Here is a 14,603-nt window from a genome sequence, read left to right on the forward strand (position 1 = left end):
ATGACAGTAGAATCACTGTCTGGAGTAGACAAACGTGTGCGCTTGTTGCAGATTGTTGTTAGCAATTGGACCGTTACTTTTTTGTTTTGGCTCACAACCAAAGACTGTTCTGGAAAGTAGCCCAGTGCTGCTTATAACTCCAGGATGAAAATGAGTTTTACCATACCTCTTTTGTGAACCAGCTCTGGAATGTCAAACATAACATTCCTTCTGGGGAAAATAGTGGTAGATATCCTTTAGAAATGTTTTACTTTGAATAGTTACTGTTTATGTAGACATCATTTTGACATTGGGAAGCCTGTGATGTATAATGATTTGGCAGCCCTTTGAAGTTACAGGGGTGCATGGTCAGTCGTTTAAATAGTTGTGAATTTTAGACTTTGCAAGAGCCATCAAACTTAGGAGTTGCCACACTATATGCATACATCAAATGCAGGTATATGCAAGTGTAGAGTGATTCAAGCTACTTAGTGGTAATGAAACCTGTCATAAAACATTTTGGTAGGGTTGTGAATACATACGTGAACATAATCTTAAGCTTCTCAGGGTGTTTAAACTTGTCATGAGCAAAGCATAGGGGAATTCTTTCTTTTGCTGAACGTTGCTGCCATGGATGGGCTGTTTGCTTTCTTTGTAATTCTGCATGTATGTTTCTGCAGCTGTTTGTGACCTCTACCTGAATACAAAAACCCAGAGAAATACATGCAAGTTCAGAAAGGTGGTAGAAAATGCCTTCAGGGGACTGAAAGCAGAATGTAGCTATCTGACCACAAATGGCTGTTCGCTGCAATAATGTAGTGATTATCATATCTGTTCATGGAATTTTGCATAACATGTTCAAACAGGAAATTTTCATTGAACTGTACAGTGTCAGTATAGCAATATTGGTTGCATCTAAAGCCATTAATATAGTGTGCAGAAAGTGTGTATTAAAAATTGGAAATGATCTGTGTACGTGTTTAGATTGAAGGTGGTGTTGGTTGTAGCTGTGTTGGTCTGAGGACATACGCAGACAAGGTTATTTGGGTAAATGTGATATCTTTATTAGACCAACTGAATAGACTATATTTGCCTGAATATGTGCCTGAATAGACTATATTTATATAGACTATATTTATTTAGTCTATTCAGTTGGTCTAATAAAAGATATTACATTTACCCAAATAACCATGTCTGCCTAGATTGAAGGTGGGCAAGGTTCTTTAGTTAGGGGTGATATTTTTTATTAGACCAACTAAGTAGTTGGAAAAAAGTTCTTAGCAAGCTTTCAGGCGCAGTCTCCCTTCCTCAGGCTCTGCTAGTCTGAGACTCCAAAGAATGAGAAGCTAAAAGTATAGGATGTCAGTGAAAATGTAAATAGGTAAGAGATAAGCAGGGGAGGGGCAGGGGAAGACAGCAGGGAGAAAGAGAAAAATAAAGGTCAGAAGGAGACAACAGGGATAAAATACAAGGTGGAAAAGGGGCTGTCTGTGAAAAAAGGAATAGTTGGAGATCAGGAAAGCAGGAATGAGAGAAGCTAAAAATGTGACAGTCTCTAAAACGTGGCTAAGTAGCCCAAAATGCTATTTACTCCACCTCATAGGGGGTCGAATTTGGGTCCAAGTCCTAGACAAGGCCATAATGGTGGGTTTTGTTTAAAACATGTCTAATCTAAATGGGTGCATTTAATGTTCCTCACACAAAAGCTTTCCCAATAGTATGCAGTCTGGTGCTATGAGGGTCAGTGGGAGAGAGGGAGGTTAGGGATTCAGAAGACAAAGAGCTGTGGTCCAGAGGTTTTTTTGTTCATAGAATCAGAGAAGAGTAGGGCTGGAAGGGACCTTCAGAGCTCATCTAGTCCAACCCTCTGTCTGAGGCAGGATCATCCCTATCATATCATAGAAATTATGGGCTGGAAGGAACTGTGAAAGATCAAGTCCAACCTCCCTGCCCTGGGCAGGAATACTGCTGAGATCAAATGATCCCAGCAAGGTGTGTGTCCAGCCTCCTCTTGAAGATTTCCTAGGTTGGAGACTGCACCGCCTCCTTGGGAAGTCTGTTGCAGCTTCTGGTCACCCTTACTGTAAAGAAGTCCTTCCTTGCATCGAACTTGAAACCATCCTCTAACAGTTTATGGACATTGCTCCTTGTCCTCCCCTGGGGCACCCTAGTGAACAGTTTTTCTCCCAGCTCCCACTATTCACCCCTTACATACTTATAGACAAAAAATCCATTATTTAACCTGTTAGCCAAACTAAACAGTCAACTCTAACACACACACAAGACAACACTGTAACCTGCCATGGAAAAAGCAGGGGGACGGTGGTGGCCAATGTCCTGCTGCTGCTGCATGGAGTGAATTTGTGCCTCATCTGTGATGTTGTGAATGCTCAAAAAAGTAAGTGCTTGAGATGGGGATGGGGAAACTAGGCATAAGCTTTTTCCTCACCTCCTGCTCTTTTTCTTTTGGATTGACATGAACCAAAGATTGCATGTTTGTCATCCCTATTATAAAACCTGTGCCAACAGTGGTGCAACAGGATTTCTTCCCTCTACAGATTCACTCTTCCTAGGTAAAATGAAGAGGATATTTTTGGTTTACAACTTTGAATTAACTATGCCTGCAGAACGAAGTTATGTAGATACCCAAACTTTTCACAGGCAATGGAGGAAATATGCATGTAAATCCCTAACCCATATTTCATTCTTTTAATTAGAGATTGATGTAGTTACCCAACTATGAGGTGCATTATTCATGGACAAGGATACTTCACCTTAGAAGTTCATTTAATGCGAAGATTTAAGTGTGTGTATATATTAAAGAAAATAAAAGAAAAACTCTCCATAACCCTTCAAATGCACAGAACTTTCCTTTGTGACTGTTTAGGCTGGCTAGACCTTGAACTTCTTAGTTTAGCCTTTTCCAGCAACTTTGATTTATCTTATGGAAGCAAAGGAGGACACAACTCCACTTTTGCTTGTCACCATTTTAAAAACATTGTACTGCCAAATTAGTTTCTTTCCATTATTGGCATAATACATGCAACATGGTAAGAAAAAATATGCAAAAGGCAAAATATGCTGTTGCTCACTCTAACACTACCAGGACAAGTTGTCATTCAGTGGCTATGAATAGCTTAATATATGGTCCACATAAATGAAAATTTACATGATCACTCAGTAAACTGCTATATTGTATTAGGCTGAGTGGAAGCAAAAAGGAAAACAGCCATAAAAGGAGTAGAGGTAGAGTTATTTGACGTTGTGCTTTGCTGCTTTCAGGTCCTGTACCTTGTAGCTGGTTCCATCATTCAGTCTTTTTATTTATTTTTTTTGTCAATGCTGATATTGCTTGCACAGGAGAAAAAAAATACCGCTTTTTGTTATGAAGCTGAAACCATAGTACTGGTACTGTCCTTCATGCTATGTGCATTTAAATCCATGTAGAGCTGCTGATGGAATTCATATGGCTTTTACTTAAATGCAGGCTGACCTAGATCATGTTGTGTCATTTAAATTAGTGTCCAAGTCCAACCGAACTTACTAACATAAGTTTTGAGGTTGTCCAATGGAATCTGAAGACCTTGGACAATAGAATAGATAAAACTCCATGCCTGAACTGGTATTTTTATTGACAATTCCTATTATAACTTCTGTAGGTAGTGTCTGCGCAAAAAGAATAGTGCTCTTCAGTTTCCTATGGTAATGAAAGGAATACAAATGTTCCGTGCCTCTGAACTTGATAACTATGTTCCTGTAGAGCAAGGTTGTCAACCACTGTTGTTGCTAGGAAACTTGTTTAGCAACTTGTTCAGTTCAGGAACAAGAGCTTCAAGAATGTGAAGATAAATTGGCAACACAAGGATTGATACAAAAAGAATGGAAGTTTACCTAGATTAAAAAGTTACTGGCTCTTCACTTGTTTGTTTTGATAGTCTGAGTATTTTGAAAAGTCCTGTTTTTTCATGTTGTTATTGCCAGCTCAGGAATTCGTTCTGCAAATGTGCATATAGTTAATTCACATTTGAATAGTTCCCTTAACTCCAATTTCTAGAAGTAAAGCTAAGCACATGGACATGTGTTTTCAGTATCAAAGTCTGTATAATTTGTTAAACTGTTTAAATGCATCTTATCATTGATTGTCTTTGCCTTTGCTGAAGAGAAGTAACTTTCTGGGAATTAAGCTGCAAACAAAACTACAAGAGCAGCAATCGTTCAGCTCAGGCATGCTGTCAATTTTAATAAAATTGAACTGTGAAAATTTTGCTTTCTGTTGTTAAAATTGCATTCTAAGACTGTCATACTACAAACATAATTTCTTTTTCAGTCTGCCTTATGCAGAGATGGACATAACTTTCATCATTTCCTGTTTTTGTGTCAGTTTCTTTTTCCTGGATGGTCCCTTAACACAGTAAAAAGTTGTGGTGATTTGGAGAGTTTAGCCTGAATTCTGGATATGAAATTGCTGAATTATTGAATGCATCAGAACCAGGATATATGTTTACACTGGTGTAAACTAGATGTAGACAGCTGATGGTAGTAACCTTTTTACTGAAGCAGCTTTACCAAATAAAGCTTAGAATTAATCCCTAAAAGAATCCTGATAGTATTACACTGATGTAATTTTACTTTTGTTCACGTTTACTGCAGTCTTTGCTCAATGCAGTGGTTCTTGTCATTTTGAGATTTGAGGCACTCCTTGGAAAATGCCAGCATTTTTTACTACATAAAAACGCTAAAGCAATAGAATTTTTTTTGCAAGCGTCTAGTTGGTTTTGTAAAAGATGTCACCTCTGCCATGTGTTCTGATTCCTAAAGCATTGCACTGCTTTTAATATACAACAGTTTCCTGTTTCAAGTATCTGGGTTTATCATGTGAATCACCTTTGCACACCTAACTGTGCCAATGTTGTGCAGCAGCCCGCATAAACCTTGAAAGGATCTCAAGGTAGGCAAGGGTTCTGTGGTTGAGAATCACTGGCTCAGTGCACCAGCTTCTGTGCCACGTAGTGGTAAGGTATACTGACAGCTGATTCTTTTTCACAGGCACTGCTTGCCTGTCTGTTTTGTACACTGGAATAAGTTTCACTAATATACAGACCTAATGTAAATGATGCTGGTGCAAATGTCTTCTACATAAAACTAGGAACCTACCAAAATCATGATTTCATGGATTTTGTGGTAATCCAGCACTGCCCTCAAAAACAAGCAATGCCTATCAAATCCACAAAAACAAAAAACCCTACAGAAAATAAAATGCTTCAGGGTGCTGTATCAGCCCGCCAAGGCAGGGAATGGGAGAGTGACAGCTGCCCACTCAAAGGGTTGCTGGCAAGATGACTTACGCCCCTGCCCTTTACCACAGATTGGCTGTAAGGGCTGCCTATCATGTGGCCCTGACCCTCTCCACCAATCAGCAGTGAAGGGCGGGTCTGCATGATGGATAGCTTGCACAGCCAATTAGCAGTTAGGGGCAAAGCCATGACAGGCAGCTCTTGCAGCCAATCATTGGTGAGGGCCCCTTGGCCAATCAGGGGCAGTAGTGGGGGACAGTGTGCTTCACCTGCAAAATGGTGCCAGACACTGTATTCTGCCTGCAAAATGCAGGGGGGGGGGGATCCTCACTGAATTCAGGAGGTCCCTACATGTAACTGCCACTCATGTAAGATTACCAAAATACTGCCGGGGCCATACGATATATTCACCAGATTCCAGATAATAGGAGAATGGGATGAATAATTCTAAGGGAAATTGGTTTTCTCTAACTTCTGTGCAGAACATTTGGGGAGGAGCTAGGAGAAGAACTTGGAGAGAACAAAGGTTGGACATTAGTACTGATGTCTTAACAGAACCTAAACATCAGGGGAACTCATAGGACCTGCAAGGAAGAAGGAAAAGCCTTGGTAGGACAGGAGTAGAGGAAAGCAGTCCTTTTTAACTGTAGCACTGATTATGGGGCGGGGCAGTTGTGTGCAAGGAAGGAAGGATTCTGAACTCCTTACCAAACTCATCCAGCCCATGGCATGGGTGTGTGTGTGTGTTGGAACCTTTACAGAACCTGTATTTCTGACTGCTTCCACTGTTTGTCCCTGGAGGTTTACAGTTAACCCACAGGGCTGACAAGGTGGGTGTTCTGGAAAAGGGGGTGCCTGAGCTATGTTGGTGTCCTCTCTGATCTAAAGGGTTGAGGACACTTGGGAACTAAAGCAAAGCAGCCTAATAAGAGTCCAGCTGCAGGAATTTTAACCAGAGTTGTGAAATGGGAAGAGTACTTATTGGTGGGAAAACTTAATTGTATTTATTTTAATTAGCATACATAAACTAAAAATTGCATTTATCCAGTTATCTCAGTCTTTCTGCCATTATATCATGCAAAGAGAAATTGAATTTAAAACACCAGCAGAAATCTTCACTCCCTCAGCTTTATTAATCATGATAGCAAATAGAAGGCTTTTGCTTTGTGCCCAGAAGTCAACAACCTGGACTCTTTTGGATCATGGCAAAGATAATTGCAAATTCTGCTCACTTCTAACTCCCTGTCTCTCTTCGTTTGAGTGGAATCCAGGTTTTGAACCTACAGTGTTCATGTCTGACAGCATGGTACAAGGAAATAGTTGTTTGTGTATTTTAGGTTTTAAAAGATGAATAAAATAATTCTAAGAACAGAAATTAGAATCCACCTCTCCCAGCTGAGTGTCCTTTTTGTTGGGCTACTAATCCATGTTTCCTCTTGTGAAGGCATTTTCTGATTGTATGAGTTTTGCATTCTCTCATGAACAGTGGCATAGGTTCAACATGAAGGGTGGAGAATGCTTCTTGTCACCTTGTTGGTTAGGACGCTCCAGTTAGTTGTGAAAGTGGGGTTTTGAACGATCTCTGGCTGAGAAGGGCAGTGTGTTCAGTTCCCCATTTCCTGGGTGACTTCTCTAAGCTGTTGTATAGTAACTGAGTGATGCCACCACTTCCCTGTCCAATTGAGATTTTGAATGAAAGGGTGTGACTACTGTACTTTCTGGTGAACTCAGTGTTTCTGGCATGTTTCAGGCATGCTCTTAGAGGTCCAATTTTGAGGTGCCTAGGAGGTCAGGCAGAAGCTGTTTTGAATCATTCTTGGAGTTGGGTGCCTAAATTCTTCATAAATCTTGCTTTGACCCCTTTCCTGCATCTGGGGATTGCTGTAGGTGAATAAACAGGCTCCCTCCCCACCCCCACTTGAAAAAAATAATGAAGTTGCAATCCTTTTTTAAGTGTACGTGAAACTGTTCAAAGCTTTAATCTGTACAGTACAGGAGATGTTTTACAATTTTGTGTTGGTGTTTTTTATAAGAATGATTTTATATCCACATTGAATATTTTAATTGCATCATATAGGCAGTTAGGTGTCCCTTTTTCATTATGATCATATGATTAGATTTCTTAGTTTTTAAGTTTAACGGAAAGCTCAATCACTGGATTCCTGTACAGACACACAATACAGCATCCTTTGCTTTCTACATTGTACAATATTTGTGCAGTAATGCTTTCTATGAATTGCCTTAAGCCATATCTGATTTACAAGATTAGTGGTTGTTCTGCTCTGTTTCACATTGAAAAGCAATTTAAAACTATTACTGCACAAAAGAGATTTTATTGTATGACTCCTGACATTGCAATTCTATAAGTCACCAACAGTATGCCAAATGTTACTTTGTTGTTTAAGACTTTCAGAAATAGATAGCATTTGTAGCACAAATCAGTTATGGGTAAACTGAGAAGCTTCTTTGACAACTAAGACCTAAACTGTTGCCTATTGAGTTCTTCGTTTTTAAGTGTCATTTTAAATGATAACTATCTTCATTTTTAGATAACTATCTTATCTAAATATATAGCAATATTGTGCCATTTGTTTTAATCTTGATCACACCAAATTCACCAAATTTAAGTTGGATGTTTTCCAGAGAAATGCAGGGATTTATGACCATGGCATTAATTTACTTTTGTCTTACTTAAATGGGCCATACTTGTATTTTTTCCCCTTTATTGTTTTCACATTTTGTCTCATGTTATCTTTTCCCATTTTTTCTTTTTGGACTGGTCATCTCCACTCCATCATATGTTCTTATTAATACTGGTTTATTTTCTTTTTGTTTAGGGTTTTTTTTAAAGTTAGAACAGGTTTTTCTGTTTTTTCCTTGCTACATCTTTGCTATTTTGTTTGGATTATTCTCTTATTTTTGCTGCCTTTTACTCTTATGTGCTGCCTTGTATGTGTTTCCTGACTCTTCAGGAATAAATGAATCTGGTTTGCTGGTCACAATTACAATAATAGATGTTTTCCTAAAAAATTTGGATTTATGCACCTAGGTAAATATTTTTTTAAATTTTGTCCTGTACACTTGATAAGAGAAACTGTAAAATAAAATGAAGAGATGAAATAACTAATTTTTCCAATGTAAAATGTTAGCCTTAGAAATATTTTGAATGAAAGGTGATTCACAAAAGAGGGAAATGTTATTTCCTGTGTTCTTCAAAATTCATAATGCTATTTTGAATTTCTAGGGGCTCTTCCATTTCTGGAGACAAGATCTAATATTTGGGGACAGTGGTATTATAACTAAGTGCTTACAGTGAATTTTATGAAGGTGTTTGAACCTGAAGTGTTTTGTCTGAAACATCCCAGATTTCATGGACCTTTTTGCTTTGTCTGAAACAAGTGTGGTACTTCCAGGGTCAGGGACCTAATGGTAGATCTGCCAGCTTGTTTATCATAGAAATCGTAGAGAAGTAGGGCTGGAAAGGAGTCATCTAGTCCAGCCCTAGGGCTTGATTTAGTTTAACTTACTTCCCAACATCATTTTCCCCTTCCCTTCTCTCCCTTCACCTGCTTTAGCCAGGTGATTTCTTTCATTCTAGCTGATGTCATAAAGGAGTGCCTCTGCAGGAAAAAAGGTTGCACAAAGTTTACGCTGTGATCCTGAAGAGGAAAGAAGGATTGCTCTTCATCTTGGACTTAAAGAAGCTCAGCACTCATTTACAAACTGATGTTCAAGATTGCTGCATTAGCTATCATTAGAGGTGCACCGATACATTGGTCCAATATCTGATCAGTACTGATATATGTCACAACCCAAGGGTGTGATTTTTGTTTTGTGTGTGCTTCGGCACTGCTAAATTATTTCCCGCCGCTTGTAGCTTTCTTTGCAGGGTGCATTTCTAGGTTGCACAAGGGAAATGCACGGTGCAAAGAGTTCCCGCCACCCGCATGCAAATTTGTGTCCTGCTATTGGCTAGTTCTAAATTATTCCCACGTGGCGGCTAGCGATTGGCTTGCTAGCCGTATAAGAGGCTTGAGCGGTTTCCGCCCAAGTTGGAGGACTCCACGACTATCAGGAGGAAGAGAACTTCACGTCTCGCGAAGATCTCTAAGCGCTGCGGAGCCTATTGGACCCAGCGTGTATATCAAGAAGGCTGTAGGGGTCTGATCAGCCTCTCACCTCTCCCCGTCGCTGCCTAATCCCTTGACGTACCCTTCCCTGCGCGCAAGTTCCACGAAGCCTAGCAAACTTCGTGTGAGTGTATCCAGAACTCTGTCCGAGTCGAGTGAAACTGCAACGTAAGCGAAGTTTTCCTGCCTGCACCGCGACCATCTTCGGTGTAAGTAAACAATCTTAAATCAACCACTAAGCTTCCGTGCCTAATTCTAGCGTGCTGCCTGCCTTCCCCGACCCGGCGTGTCCAGGCTGCTGGCCACAGCCCGCTGTGCGAAAAAGGGCCTTGGACCGCTGCCGGCCCGCACAACATAAAGAAAATTGTCTATATCGGCTGGATGGGGCCAGTAATTTGGCCGATAAATGCCCATGCAGTGCTTAGCCATAGCGCAGCATGGAGCAGAGCCAGCAGCGTGGAGAGCTGCCTCCAGCTGGTAAGTCGGGGTGGGGCTGGGAGCAGAGCTGTGGCGAAATTTGGGGTGGCTGCATCTCCTCCCAGTGCTGTTGCAGCCCGCTCGGGCCCTGTGCAGCGCCAGCTTTGGCTCCACCCCACAGCTGCAGCCCACCCCATGCCATGCAGATCTGGGGGCACATGCCCCCACCTGCCCTCCCAGGGTGCAAGCAGCAATGGGAGCTGCCCCCACCCCACAAGCTGTGCCACCGTCCTGGCCCCCCCCCCCCCCCGGCAGCGCCTATCTCTGCCCGCTCTTTCATTGCGGGGGGCATTGATCTGTACCTCCCTGCCCCTTCCCTCCACCCTTCCCTTCCACCACAATGGACTTACCAGCTGGAGGCAGCTGAATCGGAAATCAGATCAGTATCTGCTGATATGCCTCCTTTAATATCGGCTATCAGTATCGGCCCCCAAATTCTTTACCAGTGCATCCCTAGCCATCATTGTACCATCTTTTTAGGAGAGGGACTACTCTGTATCACTTAACCTTAAGGCTGCATATTTTTATATAACCATCTGACCTTCCCATAGGAAATACTTATGGTTTGTAGTGAGTCAAGACCATTACTTGTACAATGGTCTTTTGTTCAAATTCTTGATAGTCATCACTGAGGTAATCTTGTTAATGGCTATGTATCTTGGACAACAAGGGGTAGGAAAATATTCCCACTTAGGCAGTGCACATATATTCAGATGATCCCGGGAAAATTCTCCAGGGTTTGTTTTCCTGGTTAAAAAAACTAAAAGAAAAAACCACAAAGAACTTACCTGGAGACTCTGAGCTCTTGAAGAGCAGAGAGTTTGCAGTGCTGATGCTGGATAGAGGGGCCCTGTGCACACATCTCAGTGGCTCCGCAGACTGCCTCAGTCAGCCTATGTTCTGCTTCCTGCCTGGCTGAAGCAGTGGAGTCCAGTGAACCCAGGTTTATCAAGGGGTGTCACACCCACCTGGGCCCCAGGCCAGATCTAGACCACTGGGCTCCTTGTGGCCCAGATGCATCCTGGAACTTGAGGAATGTCACTGTGGCCACCATGGTGGCAGTGGCAAGGGGTCCAGAGGCAGTGGTGGGCCCAAGGGAACAAGTCGAGGGGCAGCAGTGGTGAGCCACCCCAGCAGGACCAAGTGGTCCTAGATTCTGGGACAAGTCATACCTCCCAACTTTTGATGCCCTCTGGTAGCCTCGTGGGCTGGATAAAGAAGCTGAACAGGCCAGATCTCTGTGGGCCATATGTTTGACACCTCTGTCCTTAAGGAACAGTTCAAATCTCTGCAAGGTCAAGCATCACTGGACTACAGTAGTCTGGGCCTTATGATTGCTTGCACTTTTATTCCTCTTACGTGTATGCAGTCAAGAAGCTTACTCTGGGGAGGCACTCAGAGATGGGAGACAGTTACTGTATTGGTTTGATCCTGTGTGATTTGGTAGATGCCTTCATCCAATATGTACAAAGGGCTGCCCTTTCTGTCTGTTTTTAAAGGAAACATTTTTAAAGGAAGACTCCCTGTTGGGATGAGGAGCTCACATCAGACCTGAAGGCACAACATGTCTGGTTGTTTTAGGAACTGAAGCACCATATTAGTGTGTTAATATGCACAATGTGGAGAAATGCACTCTTGTAACAGACAGACTGTTTCCCTACAGAGGTGGGATGATTTTGTACAACTGTATCTGATAAGAAACATTGCCATGATGCCATCTGTCATAATGTGCGCATGATGGCTTAGTATGCAGTGCAGGAAAGCTTGACATCGTCTTTTATATTGTCCTGAGCTGTTGCATGAAGTTCATGTGTTGGTCAAGTTGGTTTCTATAAATTACTCTGTCACTTCTTGATGATTCTTTCAGAGATTCATTCCTTAGTCTCATATAGTGAAATCATGTCATGTCAACATCTGTAGGCAGCGTGCCTGACCAGCCTGCTTTCCTTCTACGATGAGGTGATGAGCTCCATGGATAGGGTAGTATCTTAATTTTGGCAAGGCTTTTCACACTGTTTCCCTTGTCGTTCTTATTAATAAACTAAGGAAATGCAGTCTAGGTGAAAGAAAGGTGGATATGCCCTGGATTGTCAGCTGCACCTTTGAGACACAATCCAGAACATTCCCATGGCTTTCAAGAGTGTCCTTCAGCCCTGAGCCCCTCTCTGCCATCTGTTGCTTGACCACTGAAAACAGACTGAGATTTGCCAAGGGAACAACTCCTTGGCCTACTGTGCCTCAGCTTTATCAGCTTTGTCTTGCCAGCTCTTAGCAGAGATTTTGCCATCTTAAGAATCACACTTACACATCTGGCAAGTGCTCAGAAATTGGAGATCTCCTCTGAAAAACAGGCCAGCCTTTTTGGTCAAATAGTCTTATAATTTACCATCCATATGAAGTGTGATATCAGAGAGCTTCCGTAACTGTATGTTGCAGACAGAGATAAGAGCTATGATTTGGTTTTACCCCTCCATCTTCTATTTCTGAGCCAGTCAGAGTTTCTGTTACAGTTAGCATGTGTTGCTCAGCTAAGACTTGAGGGACTAAAGAATCCAATGCCTTGGAAACTAGACACCATTTGTCTGTTCAGAAAAAACTACTCGCTTAAGTACGATTTCTTATCTTGTCATTTACATTGCTCTCTTTAGATCTTAGAAAGCATATTTTTTCATATAAATGTCTTGCTTCCAGTGAACATCTGATGGGAATCACACTTGTCAAATTAATGCTTACATCCTTTTAGCCTAAATCAGTATCAGAGAGAGTGTTTTAGTCTTTCACTGATTTTACTCTAACTGTGAGAAATGTCTGTCTTTGAATAGCTTGTTTGCAGGTGCCATTCTTGTTACAGTCTTTCTAAAACATAAATTTGCCATTGTCTGTAAGGTCTGTGCATGTGTCTTAGACCATGGACCAAGTCCTCAAGGGTCAGTCTGGCCAGTCATTAAGTATAGCTATTTTGGATGTGAATCCTTAATCATTACCCTTTTCTCAGCAAAATCATAAAAATACCATAGCTCATACAAATGAGATAACTACATATATTTTATCTTTAACTATCCATAGACCACATAGCAAATCCAACTCTGGTTCACATTAGTATACACAGGCATTACCCATGGCACCACCTATGTGTGGTATTTCACAAACCACCCAATTACTGTGGGTTCCTGACAGTAGATACCTAATTGGATCATCATGCCCAATGTCTGGTCAGGAGGGAGGTATCAAGAGGAGTTTCCCGCAGGGTCAGTCCTTGATCTAGTATTGTTTATTATCTTCTCTAATGATTTGCAGGATGGAATTGAATGCACACTTAGCATAAGATGGCACCTATTGGGTAGAGTTTCAGACTCTGGAGGGTAGGATTAAGATACAGAATTATCTTGATAAGTTGACTAGAAAATGACTGGCTAGGTTGCAATACTGCAGGAAAGGACCTTGGGTTTATAGTAGCCCAGAAGCTGAATATGAGCCAAGACTGCTCTTGTTGCAAAAAAAAAAAAAAGACAAATAGCATGCTGTATTTAATAGAAGCATCACTTGAAAATCAAGGAAACTGATTCTTCTTCTCTATTTGGCACTGGTGAGCCTCCAGCTAGATAAATCTGAACAATTTTGGGCCTCTCACTTCATGAAAGCTGTCAGCAATTAAGAGTCCAGCAGAGAACAACAAACATAATTAGAGCAGGGGTTGGCAATGTTTTTGGCCATTGTGCCAAAAACACCCTAAATTAACCCACAACTCAACTTGGCATGCCAGGGACAGATGGCAGAGGAGCCCTGAGGGGCCTGATCCTTGTTGCTTGCAGCAAGGTGCATGTGCACCTCCAAGCAGGTAGAGGTTCGCTGCCCCAGACCCTCCCCACCATGCGCCCAGAGACACACTTGCTGCTGTCATGGAGCCTGGCTGGAGGTCTGGAGCCTGGTGCAGCTATTACCAGCCTCCCAGTTGCCTGCCACAGCTGGCCTGGGCCCTGCCTGTCACAGAGCATGGGCTGCTTGCGGCTTCCTGGCCACCTGCTACAATCATCCCAGGCTCTGTGGCCAGCACCAGCTGCCCAGAGCCCAGGCTGACTGTGGTGCACTGAGCAAAATGGCCTCATTTATACCATGCTCTGGCATGCGTGCCAGGGGGTTGCCGACCCCTGGATTAGAGGCCTGGGAAACATGGTTTACAAGGAAAGGCTTAAAAGATGTGGGATTATTAAATCTGGAGAAGACAGGATTGAGGGGGATTTAGATAAGGCTTCAAATACCTGCAAATTGGTTTTAAAGAGAAAGCCAATGTTTCTTTTTATTTATCCTTTTAGGGATAACAGCGCTCTTGATAGTTTACCATCCAAAACATGTCTTTGCCCTTAACTGCCTCCCCCACCCCTAAAACAAAACCTGTCACAAAAATTAACATTTTTTTTAAAAAGTAGTCCTCTAATCTGGAACTAAAAATCCAGTAACCACTATTTTTGTTTGTTAGTAAGGTGTCACTGTGGGGCAGAGGTAAAGGTTGTTTCATTCTATTCATTATCATTTCTTTACTTTCATATGTTTTGTACTTCTAAGTGTAACCTGAATTCCAAATTTCTTTTATGAATATTGCTCAATTATTTATTTATTTATTTATTTATTTTTGGAGGGAGAAGGGGCATAGTTACAGGAAGTTTCATACATTCATAGTTGTTAGGGGCTGGAAGGAACCTTGCAAATCATCAGGTCCAGCCCC

General features: G+C 41.8%; 1 protein-coding gene and 1 long non-coding RNA gene across 5 annotated transcripts in view; one reads left to right on the forward strand and one right to left on the reverse strand.

Moving 5' to 3' along the window:
• Positions 1-14,603, reverse strand: part of LOC109280370 (uncharacterized) — a 65,978-nt gene that overhangs the window by 41,930 nt on the left and 9,445 nt on the right. The window lies entirely within an intron of this gene.
• The window catches only part of CXADR (CXADR Ig-like cell adhesion molecule), a 68,367-nt gene that overhangs the window by 22,280 nt on the left and 31,484 nt on the right, over positions 1-14,603 (forward strand). The window contains exon 1 of one of the 4 annotated variants that reach the window (XM_019476269.2): positions 8,920-9,612. The exons of the other annotated variants lie outside the window; for them this stretch is intronic. The gene's annotated coding sequence lies outside the window, so the exon portion shown is untranslated. Of the gene's footprint in view, positions 1-8,919; positions 9,613-14,603 lie in introns of those variants that run through there. 4 annotated transcript variants of the gene reach the window in all.

This window comes from Alligator mississippiensis, chromosome 1, assembly GCF_030867095.1.
Source record: "Alligator mississippiensis isolate rAllMis1 chromosome 1, rAllMis1, whole genome shotgun sequence".
NCBI lineage: Eukaryota > Metazoa > Chordata > Crocodylia > Alligatoridae > Alligator > Alligator mississippiensis.